The sequence below is a fragment of the Nicotiana tabacum genome, chromosome 4 (genome assembly GCF_000715075.1).
Source record: "Nicotiana tabacum cultivar K326 chromosome 4, ASM71507v2, whole genome shotgun sequence".
Taxonomy (NCBI): domain Eukaryota; kingdom Viridiplantae; phylum Streptophyta; class Magnoliopsida; order Solanales; family Solanaceae; genus Nicotiana; species Nicotiana tabacum.
The window spans coordinates 131,113,698-131,121,872 of record NC_134083.1 but is presented as its reverse complement, the minus strand read 5'-3'; positions in this window follow the sequence as shown (position 1 = coordinate 131,121,872).

Below are 8,175 nucleotides of genomic sequence, written 5' to 3'. Positions count from 1 at the left end.
ACAACAATGCTACCTCAAAGTCTCCAACCTATACATATACAAATCTCTAGCAATCAACTCTATCAACAACCCCTAAATCTGTACATAAAATTCAGAATGTAGTATGAGTACACCCGACCCAATGTACTCAGTAAGTAGCAAGCCTAAATTCGGTTTGAAAGAAGTGATGATATTGGCAAGGTCCAATGCTCACTTTCAACAGCCAACAACAATAACAACATAATAATAGCAAAATTAAAAGTATACAAATAATATCAGGTTCAACTCTATCATATTAAGAGGGAAATAAGTATGCTTTCAAAATATATCAGTCAAGACATCGACTTTAAAGACATCAAATCAAATAGCACGAGGAAGATACAACTTTATGCCTACATCACAAGTATTTATGCCAAAATAAAAAATTTATAGTTTAATCATGAAGTAACCATATTCTCATCACATACATAGTGCCTAGCACAAATACTCGCCAATCATACTCTTAGGACGCTCACAGTACCTGGCTCAAAGCCCCTGAATCATCCCACATATACACACATACAAGTGCATGGCATAAAGCCCCTCACTAAGCACATATCAAGTGCCTACACTCATAGGTTATTACCCGACTCCGGAGGGGCAGACCCTAGATTAAGCGCTAATCGAATAAAAAAATGATCAATATCACTCATCCCACCATGGGGCCTTGACGCAAGTGTCACCTCACAACCAACATCTACATGAATCTATGGCCCAAAATTAGTCATCAATCTCCTCAAGTCTTAATATGATCAAATCTCACAGTACCATAATCAAAATACCACACAGAATATAACAACTTGCCACATCTCAGCTCAAACTAGTGTCACACACACAGAGTGCACTATCAATATATGAGATAACATATAAATAGTGCACAGAGAAAGAGATATAACATACAAATATAATATCATTATTGAAAAATATATTTACGTCTAAGACAAATAGCTCAACATAGCAAAAATGCTCTATCATGTCTCAAACAGATAAGTAGATAACCTAGATATCATTTCTAGCATACATAATAGCTCACATAGTCAACAAGTGTAGAAAACACAGTATCAATGCAAGCATGATAGCAAAAAAAGGCATATAATAGCCTATAATCTATCCGGACTATGAATAATCCCCTAAAAAAAGAGAAAAGAACTGGAATGGGAGAGGATGGTCATTGAGAAAGATGCCTTAACAGGTTGGTCATCTGTCAGGACGAGAATGTGAGTTCTTCTTATTATCGGTGAGCCGCTGCCCCTCAACGACCGAAGGAACTTGACTTATCCGAACCGAACGATAGCGGCTTAAAGCGTTGCCTATCACGAGCAGCCTCGCTCCTTGATCGGCGGGGAGGTACTGAGTTTAGCGTCGACAAGGCAAGTAGTGGATCTTTATTATCAAATGATATGGGAGACAGTCAAAGCATCAGTCTTAGCATCAACAAAAGAAAAGCCTGGTCCTTTCGAACCCGCTACGCCCCTGGGATATCCGTAAAATAATCTTTAAATCCTATTAGTAAACTATTAGCGTACCAAAGCTCAAGCGAGCCAGTTACATGGCAAGGAATACTCTTGCCCCTTTTGTTCTGCTTATAGATCTGCTAAGAAGAAAAGTTTTCTTTTCTCTTGCGACCTTCCACGCCAAGGAAGGTTGAAGGGATCGATCCCAATAGCCTTTCACGAGGGGAAAGACCCATTCTTTATAGCCGTTATGAAAGCTCCCGAAGAGAAATAGGTCTTTGCTGCTTGACTGCGTGAACCAGGTCCAGGTCTTGCATTTGGCGTGACTAGCTTAGTAACTTTATTCAATCTAAAAGGTTGGCTCAGTGCCCTATCCGCCTTTAAGTGAAGGGGCGCATCCACCGAAGATGGCAGCGGGAAAGACGGGCTTAGGCTTGGTTTATTTTGTCATAAAAGAAAGTTGGTTTCGTGGGTTTATTGATTAGTACACCTCCGGTGCTGGTAAGGCCGGGACCGAATCAAAAAATTGAAAGGATAGGGGAGTCACAGCCCCCAACCAAGGGAGTGGTTATGTTCACTATGTCCCCCTTATTCCCGACATGCTATGGTCTCCAGATAGGGCCCCACTGGTCCGGCTAGCTAGTGAGCGGTTCTTTCGGGCGGGAAGCAGGCCGGGCTAGCCAGAGAGAGGACATTCCCCATGCTGCGGTTCGAAAAGGTCTCCCGAAGCAGGTCACCGGGAGCTAAGATAGGCCTGTGCTTGTCTAACTCAAGACAGATAGCGGAAATTCTTTCCGGTTCAGAAGAGGCTGCGCACCTTCAGTTGCACTAGTGGATTGAATAACCTTTTTTTAGTGCTCTAATTCGACCCATGACCAGCAGATATTAGCCAGAAAGGGCTCCTTCCCCTTCTTGCTGTATTTGACTAGTAGGGCTAATGAACGACCCTTTGATCTATGTCGTGGAAAGTTCAGCCAGGTCTGATTAGAAGTTAAAAAATGAGTGGAGCGAGGGGCCTTAGAGGGAAAAGGGGGGGGGGGGGGGGGGAGAGCTTTAATTGAAGTAGGGGAGGCTTGAAGACTAACTTGGAAACCAGGCTTTCGCCCTCTAACCCAGCTTTCAAAGAAAACTGTCTGGAACAACTGCTTTCAAGCATCAAGAATTGATGATGCCCCCCTTAGGACAGCAACTGGGCAATGTGTTAGAGGATAGCTTAGGTACTGCAGTTGGTTTGGAATTAGACAACCTTAATATCAGACATCAAAGACAACACAGAATCTCTATTAAGCTTTCGCAGCAAGTCTATTGAATGGGGTAGAGCAAGAGAGGAGGAGCCGATGAAATTCTTTCGGAGTTCTTCCCCACTGACGTCTAAGCTCTCAAGGACTCGGATATAGGCCAATCAAAAGGAAGATGGTGAAAGACCACCACAAAGAGACCCTCGCTCACGCCTTAGTCTTATTCGAAAACAAAAGCGGATGGAAAACTCCTCAATCAAGATGAATGAGACCTTTCATGGAAGTCTTAGTTGGACTCTACACCGCTACGCACCTAGCCTTCTCCGTGGTCGGACAGTAAGGCAAACAGCGCAAAGCATAAAGTAAAGATATGATGCCTCGACTACCGGCCTGTTTGGACGGTAGAATGGGGAGAGGGAGGAATTGATGCAAGAGAATGCCCTGCTAGTCTTTACTTACACAGAAGAATCTCATGTTTCTATAATCAATTCGATCCCCCGATTGAATCGGGGGCAAACGCCTACGAAAAGATCGCTTGATACCCTGTCGAAGTAAGGAACCATGGCATATATGTTTGGAATAGATTCCATTTTGAGAGAGTTGAAAAAACTCTTTAAGCATAGGCAATTTTTCCTTTTCCATAGGAAACTCTTTTGTTTTTCCTCCTCTTCGTGTTCTATTGATCAGAAGCATCCAGCAGCGCCACGCCAGTAGAAAGAGTGTTGCTACTAAGCTAAGCTACTGTTGGGGAACTCGGTATAAGCGATTTGCCGCTTCCGCCTTTACTAGGCTTCGTTTGGTCTCGCTATTTCATTCCTGGTTCTCTCTTTCAAGCTTCTTTCCATCCTGGGGATTTCTTCTCATTCCGTCCGTTCTGCTAGCTGGCTTCCACAGACCGAGGCTTATAGCAAAAGGAAAGACGATTCTATCCAATCACATAGTGCGTGCATATGTGCTCGTCACCTCGCATAAGCGTTACCCTAACATATAGTAAACATCATAGCCTATGGTAAATATTCTCAAGCCAAGCCTAGGGAAGATAATTACCTCAATTGCACGAGAGTCAATACTCCCAGATATCCCTTGCCTCTCGAATCGGCCTCCTAAGGGGTCAAATTTAGCCAAACATAACTCAATAACATCAAAATAAAGTTATAGAAACCAGTTCCAAACAATAAAGCTCAAATGTTTACTCAATTATACAAAGTCAACCAAAAGGTCAACTCAGGCTATCCATCCTGAAACCTGACAAAACTCACAAATCTCAACTATCCATCCGAATACGAGTCCAAATATACAAGTGTCATCCAAATCTAACTCTAAATCGGGGTTCAAATCTCCATCATTGACTCTTCAAAATCTAGATAACCCCCTCCCCCCCAATTTCTCTTTTTAATCCCATAATCAATGTGTGATAATACAAGGGTAAACAAGATATAATATCAAAATCAAGTAGAAATCACTTACACTCAAAGTGGAGATGAAATTCTCTCCAAAAATCGCTTCCACCTGAGCGCCAAAAGTTAAAATAGAAAACAATAGACTAAATCCTCAAAATATTATCTCTGCCTAGTGATTTCCGCTTTTGCGGACAAAGAGGTCGCTTCTAAAACATTGCATCTGTGGCAAAACCTTGCAGATACACAACCCACTAAAACATCTGACCAATCATTTATGAGAAGAAGACTCCGCTCTTGTGGAGCCGCTGGTGCTCCAAATGCGCATACGTGATTGCGCTTATGCGCTGCCAAGTCTGCATCTGCAAACTCTCATGCCCAGGACAAATTCCATGTTTGTGGACTCCTCCACACATCTGCGACCTCGCACCATCGCCCAAAGTTCTACACGTGCGACATACCAGAATCACCTCTGCCAACATGCACCCAATTGATCAGAAATCCATCTGAAACACTCTTGAGGCCCTGGGACCCTGTCCAACCATACCAAATATTCCAATATATTATATAAACTTATCAAACTGCTCACAACACTACGAATAATATCAAAACCAAGAATCGACGATCAAAACCAATCTCTTAAGTTCCCAACTTTCAAACTTCACTGAACATGTACGAATCATGCCTAAATATTCCGGATTCCAACCAAACTTCACGCAAAAGTTTCAATACACTAAATAAACCTATTCCAGGTCTCAAAATAATAATTTGAGTCTGATATCATTAAAATCAACTCTTGGTCAAACATATAAACTTTTCAAATCTTTAAATTTTTAATTCGGACATCTTCCTAAGTCTAAAATTACCATCCGAACCTACTAGAACTATCAATACTCCGATATGGGGTTATTTACTCAAAAGATAAGCTTTGATGAAATCTTACAACTTAAGCTTCCGGCAATAGAACTAAGTATTTCAATGCATTCCCAAGACTTTTCAAAACCAAACCAACCATCCTCTCAAGTTAAAAATTAACAAACAAATATACGAAAAGCATCAAATTGGTGTACGGAGCTCAACTATACAAAACAACCGATTGGATCGTTATAGAGAAAAGTAGGGAGCTAAATTATTTTTTAACAAGAATAAATATGAATTAGAAAGAACTCAAAAGTGGAACAGGTCCTCAGAGGTGTTAAACACTTTGCATGAAAACCACAGTAGCAATAAAAAAAGGACTAGGACATAAAAAGACAAAAACCATGTATAATGCCAAAAGTATTTATGACTCTATCATTGATAATCATTTGTGCCTATATTTTGGTAATAATGGGCACTTCAAAGACTGATACACTGCTAAGTTTGAAGAAATTTAGAAAAATAATGAATATTTTGAGAAATGAAAAGTAAATAAACATGTTTTTTCATTAACAAATACAAGGCTTCTAGGATGGACAAAAAAGAATTTGATTCATCCTGTTACTCAAAGAAAGGAGTCCAAGCTAGTATGGTTCCTAATACTAAGCCCTGAATTATTTTGCAAGCTAAGATGAGAAGAAGCAAAACATGTGGTACATGGATAACGCTTGCTCTATGCATATGGTGGGGAAAAAAATAAAACTTTCTCTCATTGATAGCCTATCAAGGAGGGAGTGCGAGATTTAGTAATGGTAGAAAAGGAGATATCATTGATATAGATAAGTTTAGTATTCCCCTCTCCCATGCAATTGAAAACTTGTATTATGTTAAAGGTCTGAAACATAACTTGCTAAGTGTGTCTCAAATGTCTGATAAATAGAACAAGGTTAAATTTGATTTTAATGCATGTATGTTACAAATCTTAATTCCGGTGACCTGGTTGTTAAAGGAACAATACAAAAAAAGTTTACAAAGATGACATTATGTCCATACCCAAAACTGAACTAATATGTCTTAGTGTACTTGATAATATTTCACTATTGTGGTACAAAGGTTAGGACATGCAAGTTTTTAATTGTTGAATAAACTGATTCTAAAGGGCCTAGTTGTGAGTCTACCTAAATAAAAATTCAAGGTAGGCAAATTATGTGATACTTGTGCAAAAGATAAATATGTTAAGTCCTTCAAATCAAAGAAAATGATAAGTACTTCTAGGCCCTTGAAATTACTGCATATGAATTTGTGTGGTCTAATGAGAGTTCAAAGTAAAGAAGGAAAGATGTGTATGTTTATGATGCTGATCACTATTATAGGTTCACTTCTTGATTCTAAATATGAAATATATGATTTGTTTCTTGCATTCGTTAAGAAACTACAAAGAAAAATGGATACTGAACTAGCTAGCATCAGATACAATCATGGTACTGAATTTGAGAATGTTAAATTTTTGAAATATTATGTAAGTCATGTTATTCATCATAAATTTTCTGCACCTAAAACTCCTCAGCAAAATGGTATTATTAAAAGGAAAAATAGGACTTTAGATGGTATGGCAAGAACCATGTTGGTTGCTACTGGTCCGCTTAAATCTTTTTGGGCTGAAGCTATTAACACTCCTTGCTATAAAACTAATAGGCTCATGATTAGACCTCTACTTGAAAGACTCCACATGAGTTGCTTGAGGACCTTAAATCTAATATAAGTCACCTAAAAATAATTGATAGTAAATGTTTCGTGCATAATAATGGAAAAGATGCTCTAGGAAAATTTGATGCAAAAAGAGATGAGAGTGTCTTTCTTGATTATTCTTAACATAGTAAAGCCTATTAAGTGTACAATAAAAGAACCTTATGCGTTTAAATAAGTGTACATATTATCTTTTATGAAACTGATTATTTAGATGAGAAAGGTTCGCAGGATAATGATGATGGTGATGAAATAAGACTCACATGAGCGTATAAAGTTAGACAAAATCAAGAGATTTCGGAGAATAATATTGAACAAGGAGAGACAGCACAAGAACCAGGTTCTCTGGAAGTTGAGCAAGATGTACAATAGACAAGGAGAACCGAACAAACTTATATTGGGACAACATGTGTTAATGAACCGAGTCCCTTGACTGGTCGTGGAGGAAATAATGTTACTCAAGGCTTACAAGTGAAAATTTTGTAATCACAAAAATTCTCATCCAATAGAGAATGTTCTCACTCTTGTAGATTCTAGAATGACGACAAGATTCAAAGTAATAAATAAGTGTGCCTTCTCTGCCTACCTATCCATGATTGAGCCAAAGAACATAAAAGAAGCTCTTCAATATGGTGATCAGATAGTTTCTATGCAAGAAAAACTTTACCATTTTGAGAGAGATAAAGTATTTAGAACCGTGACCAAATGACAGAATAATCATAAGAACTAGGTGGATATTTATAAATAAGTTGGATGATCAAGGTACTATCACAAGATATAAAACAAGGATGGTAGTACAAGGTTACAAGCAAGAAGAAGCATAGATTATGATGAGACCTTTTTTACCAATTGTTAGAAAGAAGGCTATTCAAATGCATATTGACTTTGCATCTTACATGGGGTTCAAGTTTGTAATGTGGTGGCTATTCAGGTCATCAGAGATAGCTTCAGATTTAGTATCCCCATTAGCCGAAGGGTTACTTTGAATTCGGAGATACAAGTCACATTAGGAGGTATTGCACCAAATCGAGGAGTGGTACACCATAGCACAATACCCAAATCATGATTCTAGCACCAGTTTCCAAATTGCCTGCCCAACCAGCTAAGGATAAGGGTCAGCTAGCTAGAGGTGGAGGTTATCCAATTAGAGGTCATCCTAGGGGATAAGGATAGTCCGGTAGGGCTTAGGCTTGTTGTTATGCATTTTCTAGTATGCATGAGGCAAAGTCATTCGATGCAATCATTACAGCTATTATCTCAATCTGTCACGTGAATTTTTTGGTATTGTTTGATTTGGGTTCTACTTATTCGTATGTGTCATATTTTGCATCGCTCTTGAGTATGCCTTACTATTCTCTTGATATTTTTATTTTTGTGTCTACATTGGTGGGGGATTCTATTGTAGTTAATCAGGTGTACCGATCTTGTGTGGTTACCATTAGTGGTTTTGATATGATGGTTGAT